We start from the raw sequence: 12,537 nt of genomic DNA on the forward strand, positions 1-12,537 counted from the left end.
TTCAACAGCTTCTAGGTTACAAAAGAGGGAGTTCGTGTAGAAGTGCACGCATGAACATTAGAGAGAGAACAACATGTGTGCATGTGTTTTGGTTGGACATGCTTATGTGCTTAAGGGGAAATGTGTGTGTGTGAGTGTGAGAGAAAGAGACAGAGAGAAAGAGAATGAAAGACAGACAGAGAGACAGACTGAGAAACCATTTCAGGAGTGAGCATTGAACCCCTTAGAGAAAACCCAAAAGACAGATAATTGAACCAAGCAAAAAGGTCTACAATACACTAGTGAGATGAATCAAAATGTGAATTGACCCTCTGGTGGTTGATGTCAAAGACAGACCTGACCCCTTTTCTAACCCACCATCTGGTGGAGAGCAAAGCCTGGACTTGAAAGCCAAAGAAACTGGTTTCAAATCTGTCACTCTCTGTGTGACCTTGGGCAAGTCACCAACCAAGCCCTTCTATGGGCCTCAGGTTCCTAGTCTCGTAAAATGAGAGAGTTAGACTTCAAAAGCTTGGGAGGTCTCTTCTAACCCTCAATCTCTGATCCAGTTGTCAGGTGGGGTTTGACCACCCAGTAACCTATAGTAGGTGGCAGGGATCTTCAGCTGGCAAAAACCTGGGCTGCACCAGCCTGGAGCCCAGTTACAAGTGTTCAGGACAGAACCATGAAAAGGAGGTGACCTTATGTTTCAAGAGACAGTAGTGCTAGCAGGATTCTGAGAAGTGATTCTTTTTCCCCATTGAGTTGCTTCCACCTGTCTTTCCAAGCATATGCTGCCTTGACCTTTCTGCATCCTGAGTAATATTCTTTCCAACCAGCAGGAGAGGAGAGACCTGAGCATGGGTCTCTTGATATCAAGTCAGAAAGTAAAGTGATGGGCCACTTCAGAGGGATGGTTTAAATAACCTTTTCTCATTCCCTTCCTAGTACAATTTAAATCCTTCCCCCCACCAAAAAAACAACAACAAACAAACAAAAAACCCAATAGCCCAAACTAATCAAAGGCAGAAAGCCTAACAGTAAATTTCTTTTATTAAATTATTTTTCCCCAAAGACCTGTCTCTCCCTCCCACCTCCCCATCCCTGTAAAGAAATCAAGAAAAGTAAAATCCCTTGTTTCAAACATGTATAGTCAAGCAAAACAGATTCCAGCCTTAGCAATGTCCAAAAAAAGTGTCAGTCTGCATTCTGAGTGTAATACCTTTCTATTCAGAGATAGGGAAGCCCATTTCATCATGAGTCCCCTGACATGTCACTGTGTTGATCAGAGTTCCTAAGACTTTCAAATTGATTGTCTTTACCATATTGTTGGGGACAGCTAGGTGGCAATAATAGAAAGAGGCCAGGCCTGGAGTCAGGAAGACTCATCTTCCTGAATTCAAATATGGCCTCAGACATTTACTAGTTGTGTGACCCTGGGCAAGTAACTTAACCCTGTTTGCCTAGTATCTTTGCCAAGAAAACACCAAAAATGGGGTCATGAAGAGTTGGACATGACTGAATAACAATAACCAAATTGGTGTTATTGTACAAATTGTACTCTTGGTTCTACTCATTTCACTCTTCATCAATTTATACAAGTCTTCCTGGGTTTCTCTGAAACCATTCTCTTCATCATTTCTTAGATCACAATAGTATTCCATCACATTCAGACGCTATAATTTGTTTAGCCATTCCCAATAGATGGACACCACCATCAGTTTCTAGTGCTTTTCCATTGCAAACAAAATTGCTAAAATTATTGTTGTACATATAGGACCTTTTCCTCTTTTGTTCACCTCCCTAAAAGAATTTCTGCTAGCTTGTGTGTTCTTGGGCAAATCATAGGAATGTCGATCCAAACTGGAAGGAAACTCTGAGGTCACCTAGCCCAATCCTCTTCTTTTACAGATGGGGAAACTGAGCCCCAATGAGGTGAGATGATTTGCCCAGGTCATAATTAATAGTACAAGGGTTCCAATCTCAGGACTCCTGAGTTCTTTCCTCTTCTCTGGACCTTTAGTTTCCTTACTTGTAAAACAAAGGGATTGGAGTAAGTGATCTCCAAAGTCCTTTTTTAGCTCTGAAATTCTAGAGTAAATTCTTTGTGGTAGAACTTCCCTTATTAGAATTCAGCAAGGCTAGGGCGTGGTTAGGTGGCACAGTGAATAGAGGACTGGCACTGGAGTCAGGAGGACCTGAGCTCAAATCTAGCCTCAGACACTTAACACTAGCCATGTGACCTTGGGCAAGTCACTTAACCCCAACTGCCCTGCCTTCCCCCTCCAAAAAAACCCCAAAAGCAAGAATTCAGTAGAATAGAGTAGAAAGAGTCCTTGCTCCAGAATCATTCAAATCCTGCCTCTGATATTTACTGCCTGTGTGATTTTGGTCAAGTATTTATGGGGCGGCCAGGTAGCACAGCAAGTAAGAGCACCAGCTCCAGTGTTGAGAAGACCTGGAGATCGAATCCTGGGCTCAGATACTTAGCACCCACCCAGAAACACCTGGCCGTGTAACCTTGAGCAAGTTACTTAACCTCAATTGCTTAGGGGTGGCCAGGTGGCTCAGCGAGTAAGAGCACCGGCTCCAGTGTTGGGATGACCTGGAGATCGAATCCCCAGCTCAGACACTCAGCACCACACCCAGAAATAACTGGCCGTGTAACCTTGAGCAAGTTACTTAACCCTGATTGCTCAAAAAAAAAAAAAAAAAGTAATTTCATTTATGTGGTTCTTATTTTCCTCATCTGTAAAATGGGGGGGGGTCGGAGAATTTGACCTCTGAAGTCATATCCGGCTCTAAACTGAGGTACACACAGTAGGAACTTAATAAATCCTTTTCAAGTAGAATTGAAGTGAACTGGCTCTGTTCTTTTTTTGGTGAGGGGGGGGGTCCCATTTTTAGCCCCATCCCTTAGTTATTTACTATGGGGGAAAAGACAGGCAGATTTGGAAGGTGAGTTTCTGTTTCCTGGCAAAAGAAACAGCCCCAAATTGACAGCCATATCTGCAAGGAGTTGGTTGGACTAATTACCTCCAGAGAGGGCCTGTTCTCTTCCTGGAGGCAGGGACACAGTCACAGGGATTAGGTCAGGCGATGCACCTGGGGCCCACAGGGACTGTAGGAGGAAGGAAGAAGAGGAAGGTAGAGTTTCCGCTGGGAGGCTCATGGCAGAACATGGCAAGAGCTGGGACTCTTGGGATTTAGACGTCTTCATCTGAACAAGTGGCTAAGCAGAGCTCAGGTCTGATTCCCCTGGGCCATCTGGGATTAGGGATGGGATAGGAAGTACTTTGAAGAATCGGAAAGGAAAGTGAGGTTGGATTCAATTCTCTGTGTGAAGAGAGGGAAAGTGATATTTAGATGTGAAATTTAATTTGCATCTTGAAGATGGGAGGTACCTAACAAAGCAGCCAGTCCATCCCTTTGCCTTCAGGTAGGACTGAACCCTACAGAAAATTATCTTGGGGCAGCATGATGGTTCTATGGCCTAGAGTCAGGAAGATCAGAGTTCAAATCCAGTCTCAGAAACCTACTAGCTGTGTGACCCTGGTCTAGTCACTTAACTACTGGTTGCCTTAATCCATTGGAGAAAGAAATGACTCCAGTATTCTTGCCAAGAAAACCCCATAGACAGCATGGTCCACGAGGTCATCGAGTCAAACACAACTGACCAACAACAATGGAGTCTTTCTCAGACAATCAATCAATCAATCAATCAGCAAGCATTTATCAAATGCTTTTGCTGTGCCTAGGATGTAGGTGCTGGGAGATAAAAAGATAAAAATGAAATAATCCCTGTCCTTAAGAAGCTTCCATTCTACTACTCAGTGGCAGAGCCTCTAAATTATTTCTGCACAGGAAGTTTTTCCTTATGTCTAACCCGAGGCCCCTCCTGTTCCAGGCTGAAAACATTCTAGGGTAGTTGGCTTCTGGGGCAGAATCATTCCACCCCAGCCTCAGCCTTTCCCTGTGATAAGCTACACAACAGTAAGGGAGTGGACTCCTAATTGCTGGGGTGGGAATGTTTGCCTTTTGCTAATGAAAATAAGTGAAGGAGATACTACTGGAATGCCCAACCCAGTCCAGCAGTTCAGGCAATAATCAGTGTCCCCAACAATAAGACCTTGTATTTGCCCATATTTGTGCCCTACTTAGAAGCACACCTCTAGGCACCAGCACATGGATAGGAGGCCAGGGTAATGTCTACCTTCTGCTCTGGCTTAAAATCTAATAAGCAACTTGGAGAGGAAGATCTGTTTTTGAAATTCAATTCCAATTCAATTCAATCCAATCCAACAAATATATATTAACTGCCTACCTTATACAAGGTACTATACTTAAACCTAGGGAATACAATAATGAAATTCAGTTCCTGGCTTCATGGAGCTTCCATTCTATTGGGTGTAAACATGAGTTATGAAGAAGCAAGAAAAATGGAAAGAGTGAAAAAAATATGCTTCAATCTGCATTCAGAACATATTTTTTCACTTTGTCTTGCCTTTTTTTTTTTTTTTGCAATATGGCCAATATGGAAATATGTTTTGCATGACTTCACAAGTATAATGGGTATCATATTGCTTGCCATCTCAATGTGGGGGGCAGGGCCTGAAGGAGGGAGGAAATTTGGAGCTAAAAATACAAAAAAATTTTAAAACTGCATGAGCTATGACTATTATTTGGCTCTGACACAGGGTACAAAGGCCCCTCCAAGGGTCCTTATTGCCTGAGAAGTTCTTTCTTCTCCTTTTCCCAATTCTAAGGCGTAGCATCCCTGGGCTTCTTCATGCTCCTAGGCCTATGATATCTAAAATATATAGGAAGCCTGGACAAAGATAGGACCAAGAGTCGTTCCCGAAAGATGGTCGAAGGGTATAGCATCTGAAATTCATAGACCTAGAATTACAAGGGACCACATAGCCCTACTCCTTCATATACAAACAAGGAAACAGAGGCTCACTGAATTTAAGTGATCACACAGGTAGTAAAAAGGAAAGATAAGACTTGAACCCGGGGTTCCCTGACTCCAAATGTAGCGTCTTCCCAGTCTACTATACTGTCTCTCCACAGGAACATTTCTCAAAAGAATTGCAAACTTTTTTTTTTTTAAGAATTGCAAACTTTAGGGGCAGCCAGGTAGCACAGCGAGTAAGAGCACTGGCCCCAGAATCGAGATGACCTGGGATGGAATCCGGGCTCAGACACTTAGCACCCACCCAGAAACACCTGGCCATGTAACCTTGAGCAAGTTACTTAACCCCGATTGCTTAAAAAAAAAAAAAAAGAATTGCAAATTTTAACAACCTTATCATATTATACAGCCACTGGGGCTTAGAGATCTACTGTGCCCTACTGGAAAGTCAGAGAGGGTATGGGGGAAGATATGGGATAGAGCAGATTGGGGGAGGGGATATTCAGTGGGATCGCTGTTTTGGGGTGGTGGGTAGGAGAAAAATGAGAAAATTTGTAACTCAAAATCTTGTGGAAATGAATGATGTAAACTGAAAATAAACATAAAGTTTAATTTTAAAAAAACAACCTTATCATAGATTGCTCCAAATCATAAATAACAGGAGAAATGCAAATTTAAAAACAAAAGCAACAAACCTCAGAGGGTTTTCCCCACCCCAGAAAATGGGCAAAGATTCCCTTAAACAAAGGAAGAGTCAGTGTTGGAGAGGCTGTCACTGGGAAAGACTGGCATGCTACTCTACTATTGGTGGAATAATGAATTCATCCAACCATTTGGAAAATCAGAAATGCCCACACCCTTTGATCTAGAGCTCTCTCTGCTCAGCACCTACCTAACACAAGGAGGTCAATAATAAAATGAAATATCTTTTATATATCAAAGGAGAAAAGAACATGCCCCTAGGCCTTGTCAGAAGAGAATTGAGGGGACAAGGTGGGATCTCTCCCACCATTCTCTACTGGGAAGACATTGACCAGAGAAAGAAAAGCTGAAACCTACCCAGATTAGCCCAGCCCATGGGGGCAGAGTCCAGAGCACTGGGCAGCCAGGCTGCTTTCCCATAGACACACAAAGAAGCAATAAATCCTCATAGCACTTTCTCTGGACCTTTTCTTAGCCCCAATCATAGTTATTTACAGATATTTCTTATTCCCTAGATTTTAAGCTTCTTGAAGGCAGGAACCTTTTTTAAAAAATCTTTTTATCACTAGAGCCTAGCATAGTCACTTTTCCATAGTAGATGGTTAATAAAAGCTGATTGGATTGAATTGGATTTCCTATTTCATCATCTAAGAACATTTGTGAGCTATTTGTCTTCCTGCTTAACTTCCTTCCTTCCTTCCTTCCTTCCTCGAACAGCTCATACTCTGCAAGTACTAAAGAATCACTGGCAGGAAATGGTGAGATTTAGTCATTTCTGAGGACAAGGAAACCAATGTACCAGAGTTGCTATATTTGCCTGGGGGTGGAGGGGAGCATGTGGGGTGGTGAGAGGAGGAAATGACGATTGGCCGCTGGTTCTAATGAGGATAGCTCACTGACCCACAACTGTAAACTCACCACTCCAGAACTCTATTCCCTGCAGGTGTCAAATCCCAGGGGAGCCAATGCAATCAAAGTAATCCTGTATGTGTGTGTGTGTGTGTGTGTGTGTGTGTGTGTGCATGTGCCTGTGTTAAAAGCTCATAGATTTCTATAGCTGGAAAAGGTCTTAAAGCTCACAGATTCACAACCAGAAGGTGCCTAAGAGGCCATCTGGTCTGACCTCTTCATTTTACATACAGAGAAATGGAGACCCAGAAAAGTTAAGTAATTTGCCCAAGGTCACACGGCTATTAAGTGCACAATGTGATAGCTGAATACAGATGCACAGAATCACAGATCCAGAGCTGGAAGGGTCCTCACAGGCTACCTGGTCCAGCCCTTTCTCCCTGCCTCCATTTTACAGATGACTGAAAAGGTTAAGCACCTTGTGAAAGGACTGAAGTGTAAGCGTCAGGAGGTAGGATTTTAACTCTGGACCTCTCCTGACTCCAAAAGCACCCTTCTAGCCACTTGCGCATGATTGGGAGCCCAGGGAAATGCCAACCTTCTGTTCTGACTTTAACTCTAACCAGCAACTTGGTGAACATTTAAAGATGTAAATTAGAGAGCAGGCCAGCACAGGTGTGGCTGGCTCATTCTAGCAGCTAGCACAGTGTCATAGACCAAAGGGTGAGGTGTCTAGTGATGGGGCCAGAGGGAGAAGGCTGACATTCAGCCATCCTTTCTATTCTTGGCCCTTCTCTGAGCCACTCACTACTGATTTTGCTGTTGTTCACTTGTTTTCAATCCTTTTCAACTCTTCATGACCCCATTTGTGGTTTTCTTGACAAAGATACCGGAGTGGTTTGCCATTTCCTTCTCCAGCTCATTTTTACAGCGGAGGAAACTGAGGCTCAGTATTTTAAGTGACTTGTCAGAAAGTTTGCCAATAATAAGAGGTAGAAATAGGATCTGGTCACAAAGTTCTCCAAAGCCAGGGTGTAAGGGTTATGGGATTTAAAGATCTTCCATGCCCCATTGGACTTGCTGACGTAGCAGGAAGGGGCGGAGCAAGAGAAAGCGGAAGCCAAGCTAGAGTTCCTGCGGTGGCTGGCGGTGGTGGCGACCGCAGCAGCAGCAGCAGAGGCAGCGGCAGTGCAAAGCCCTTTTTGAGTTTGCCAGAATTTCTGCTAAGGACTCCTGCTGAGGACTGCTGGGGGCCGGAGCTGCTGGGAGTGCGCTTCCCGGACGCTGGGTGGTTGCTGTGAGTGAGGAGAGGAGGACCTTTGCCTGAGCTAGCCTGTTCTGTTTTAAAGGCTTGAAAATGTGGGTGCTTTCTACTTTATTTACCTGTGCCAATGTCATAACTACTCTGATGGCTTTCACTTTCTGGTTTTGGGACTCAGTCTTTTGGTATCTTAATAAATTTTCTAGCTTATTCCCCCATATGGCAAGCATGATGTATTTTGTGATGGATAATTATATCAGCATATCTGTAATCTCCATAGGCATTGTGAATATGGCATTGCTGATACACAGGGACAATGCTTTTGACTTGTGCCATGCCCATCAAAGAACTTTCCCTTATTTTATTCTTTCTAAGGCCCTTAGTAATTCTGTGACATGGGCATGGCAGGTATTATTATCTCCATTTCACATGAGAGGGAGGGTGCTGTCAGATAAAAACAGGGGCCACTAAATCATATGGAAGGATCCCATGGGAGGTATATTGACTCAGAAAACCACTGGTTTATATGTTCCTTTTTAAAAAAATTAATATATCAACACATTAAAATCAGATAGGAATCACATTTTCATCTGGTTTGGGCCACACTCCGTAGTGTTGTGGGCCTCAACTGGTCTCCCCATGTATGACACATCTACTAAAATGGATAGAGAGATGTCCTCAGAGCTGAGCTATGATTTCCTGGGTTAACCACTTATGATATATAGTAGCTGTGTTATCCATAGACAACTTCTTAGACAACCTCTCAGTGCTTTAGGAAATTAGGACCAGGAGGGCTGCTAGGTGGAGCCAAAGTGCACTGAGTTCCAGGCCTAGTCAGGAAGACTCATCTTCCAGAATTCAAAGCTGGCTTCACACACTTACTGGTTGTGTGACCCTAGGTAAATCACTTAACTCTTCCTCAGTTTCCCCATCTGTAAAATAAACTGGAGAAAGAAATAACAAACCACTCCAGTATCTTTGCCAAGAAAACCCCAAATGGGATCGCAAGCCAGACATGAATGATCATCTAAGGCTGTGAGTTGCAGAGAATATACTTGGTAGCAGGGGGAATTTCCACACCTGAGAGTTAGTGTCAGTGAAATCACAGGTCTTTAAAGGTGAGGAAACTAAGAGACTCCAGAGGGGTTGGGGAATGTGCTGAAGCTGAGGTTGGAGCTCAGGGCTCCTGCCTCCTAATCTGCTGTCCTTCCCCTCTGTACACTGGTCTATCTCTAGAAAGGGAACTGAGAGGAATTTTTTCCCTGTTCCTCTTCTCTGGACACGGCAAACATTCCAACCACGAGTAATTTTTTTTTCCTGACTCATAAAGATATTTCTGGATATGGTTGCTGTTTATCACAGAGATGCATCAGGCATAAAAAAAATCTTCGTAAAGAAATCCCCTCTTCCCACCCTAAGTCCATCTATTGACAGAGTCAAGTGGATTCTTGGAGGAGTTGAATGGGCCCAAGTCTGGCTGTTCAGTAGTAAGGACTTAGTTTGCATATGGTTTGTGGGAGATTTTGCATCTAATTTAAATATGTTTGTATCAATTTCACCATCTGATCTTAGGAAAATTTCACTGCTTTAATGTTATTGTTGCCTTTAAAGTTATCTTTTTTCTTTTAAATTTTCTCCTTATCTAGATTCCTGGAAAGAGCACTTACATTTGAAGTCACTAACCTCTTTGAGCCTCTGACACCTTATTTGGGATCCTGACTTGGCCATTTAACTACCCATGTGACCTTTAGCTAATCATAGTATCTCAGAGCTGGAAAGAACCTCTAGTTCTCATGGGAATGAGAACATACTTGACAATTGGTCATTTAGCCTTTGCTTGAAAATTTCTGGGGACTGGAAGCTCAAGACATTCCTTTCTGCTTCTGGATAATCCTAATTGTTTGAGACAGCTAGATGCTTCAGTGGATAGAGCACTGGGCCTTGAGGCAGGAAGACCTGAGTTCAAATCCAGCCTCTGATACTTATTAGCTGTTTGACCCTGGACAAGTCACTTAACCTCTCTTTACCTTAATCCACTAGAAAAGGAAATAGCAAACCACTCCAGTATCTTTGCAAAGAAAACCCCATACCAGTCATGAGTCTGACCAGAACTCACAACCACTGTTTGATGAGAAGTTTTTGCAATCCACTCTAAATTTGCCTTCTAGGCAAATTCTGTCTATTGTTTGTTGTTCTGCCCTCAGGCAGAGATAGCTCTCCAAGATTTGGAAGGCAGCTATCATGTCTTCATTGTCATAAAATCATGTTTCCTGCTAGAAGGGACCTGAGAGGTCATTTAAGGAAACCTATTCATTTTCAGATAAAGAAACTGAATTGTATAGAGAAGTAAAATGACTTGCTCACAAAAATATAGGAAATAAAAGATCAGAGCTGGAATTTGAATTGAATCCTTTGATTCAAAATCCAGTATTGCCCCAACTCTTTAGAACAAGGGAAACAATATATACAACGATTTCAACAATGCAAATGGAAAGAATTTTTAAAATTAAAAAGAATTTTGTGTAATTAAAATGACCTAGCTGGGGTCAGAAGAAGAGATGAAAAAAGAACCTCAGTCCCTTTTTTTGTAGAAGTGGGGGCCTATGGGTGTGGAACATTATATACACTTATCAGACTTGGTTGATGTGTTGATTTGTTTTGCTGAGCTTTTTTTCCTCTTTCTCTGGGTAAAATGGCTCTCAGGGTAAGGGGGAGGAAATATTTGTAAATGAAGGAAATATCAAAAAAAGATTTCAATAACATTTAAAATTTTTTTTATTTAACCTCTTAACTTTTATTTAACCACTTAAAGTGACTCTCTGAGTTTCTTTCTTCATCTGTAAAATGAGACTTAAGTTGGATTAGGTGATTTCTAAGTTCCCTCCTAGTTTTAAATCCTAATATGATACTTAAATTCCACACATCAAATAAGGAATGAACTTGGGGTAAAAGCCATGTGTGTTAAACCTGGAGCATCAGCTTTTTGTGAAGCCCTACCCTTTTCCTTAGAACTTGAAGGCTTAGGACAGATTAAGGTAGTCCTCAGTAATTTATGAAAACTTTCTCTGAGAGAAACCTTTCCCTTTTGGTAGAAAACAAAAAAAAATGTGGGATTTCAAGAAGAATGGAGAGAAATTCAGGGATCATAAATGAATGAGAATTTATCATTAGGAAGATGTGGAGATGTTTAGGGCATATTTCTGAGATCCACATCATGGAAAGCAACTACCATGCTCCCTCACAGACCATTCCTTGGTGTTTCTGCCAGAGACCAAATTTTTTGGGTTGACAATTGAGTTATCTTAGTCTGGGCAGTGAGAATGATAGGAGCCAGTAAAAGTCAACAGAAATCTGGAGACCTGGATTCCAGTTCCAGCTCTGCTACTGACTTACTGTGTTATATAAGACAAATCACCTCCTTCCTCTGGACCTCAGTTTTCCCATTTGTAAAGTGTGGAGAGCAAACTGATCTCCAAAGGACCTTCAGGTCTACCATTCTATGATTTCCATGACTTTAGGTCAGTTTGAAAAAAAATTGATGAGAAGTCATCCTTTCCCAGTTCCTTTTCCTCCTTACCCCATACATTCCTTCAGCTGGGATTTAGTTAAAGAAGGAGGGTACATTCATTTATTCATTCACTCAACAAATTTCTTGAATACCTTCTTTGAGCTAGTCTGACTAGAAGTTGTCTAGAATTTTTTTTTTTAAGGAATCTCTACCATAAGGATTTTAAAATCTATCAAAGCAGAAAGCTATACTCACACCTAAGGTGCTTAATTGATTCTAGAAACATATAATGTTCAGTGAAACAATGCTATTGGGATCATGTATTCCATGAAAGGAAGTGTGGAATAGTGAATAGAGTATTGAACTTGAAGGCAAGAAAATCTGAGTTCAAATCCTACTTTTGGTACTTTCTAGCTGTTGTGACTTTGGGCAAGTTACTTAAACTCTTTGAACCTCAGTTGTTTGTAAAATGGAGATAATAACGTCTGTAATAAGTACCTCCCAGGGTTATTGAAAGGCTCAAATGTAATAACATTTGTACGTCAATATGGTTATGAGAACGACGTTCTAATAATAGCTGATGTTTACATAACCCTTTAAAGTTTGTGGCTCTATTGTCTTTTAAGTTTCACAACAACCTTCTAAATGATGAGCAATCTGTGGAATTAAAGTATGATTTGCTTATAATGTATTAATTAGGTCGTGTCGAATTTAGGTAGCATGTTCCTTTACTGTATAATACATAAGTAAAATGCAAGGCACCCTTCCCTAAGTAGCAGAAAGATGATACAAGCAAACTTCTAGGAGGGTTCTGAGCTGCGATGGGATCCCTTATGGTTGGAATGATCAGTCCTCGAAGGAAGAAAATAGTAGGGAAAGAAGGGACCAGCAAAAACAAAACAAAACAGGTGTGGTAAAGTGCAAGATGACTATGGAGGCTAAAGAGTAATCCAGTACGTCTGCTGTGCCAAAGTAGTGTGGGGTAGCAGAGGGATGGTAGTCTGAAAACAGACGATAGCCATACCAAGGCTACGGGGAGTATGGGTTTTACTTAATGAGCACTGATGAGCCATGGAAGGCTTCTCTTCTGAGCTATACCTGGAGGGACAAGGGGGCTGCAGGTTGCATCAGCACCGGTTCCATGATGCCCTGTAGACGTGTCTGGGACTCCCCAGCTTTACCGGAACACACAAGAAAGAAAAAGGACCAGGGCGGTGGTGTGCGATGAAAGCAGAGGGTGGGCATTAGAGACAACGTCTGGGAGGGAATGGTTAGAGTCAGGGGGCGCAGCACCCAGCTCAAGTACTCGGTCAAGGTCTCCAG

Source organism: Petaurus breviceps, unplaced genomic scaffold (genome assembly GCF_028583685.1).
Source record: "Petaurus breviceps papuanus isolate PSGF00001 unplaced genomic scaffold, PetGlider_PUasm1.0 90845, whole genome shotgun sequence".
Taxonomy (NCBI): Eukaryota; Metazoa; Chordata; class Mammalia; order Diprotodontia; family Petauridae; genus Petaurus; species Petaurus breviceps.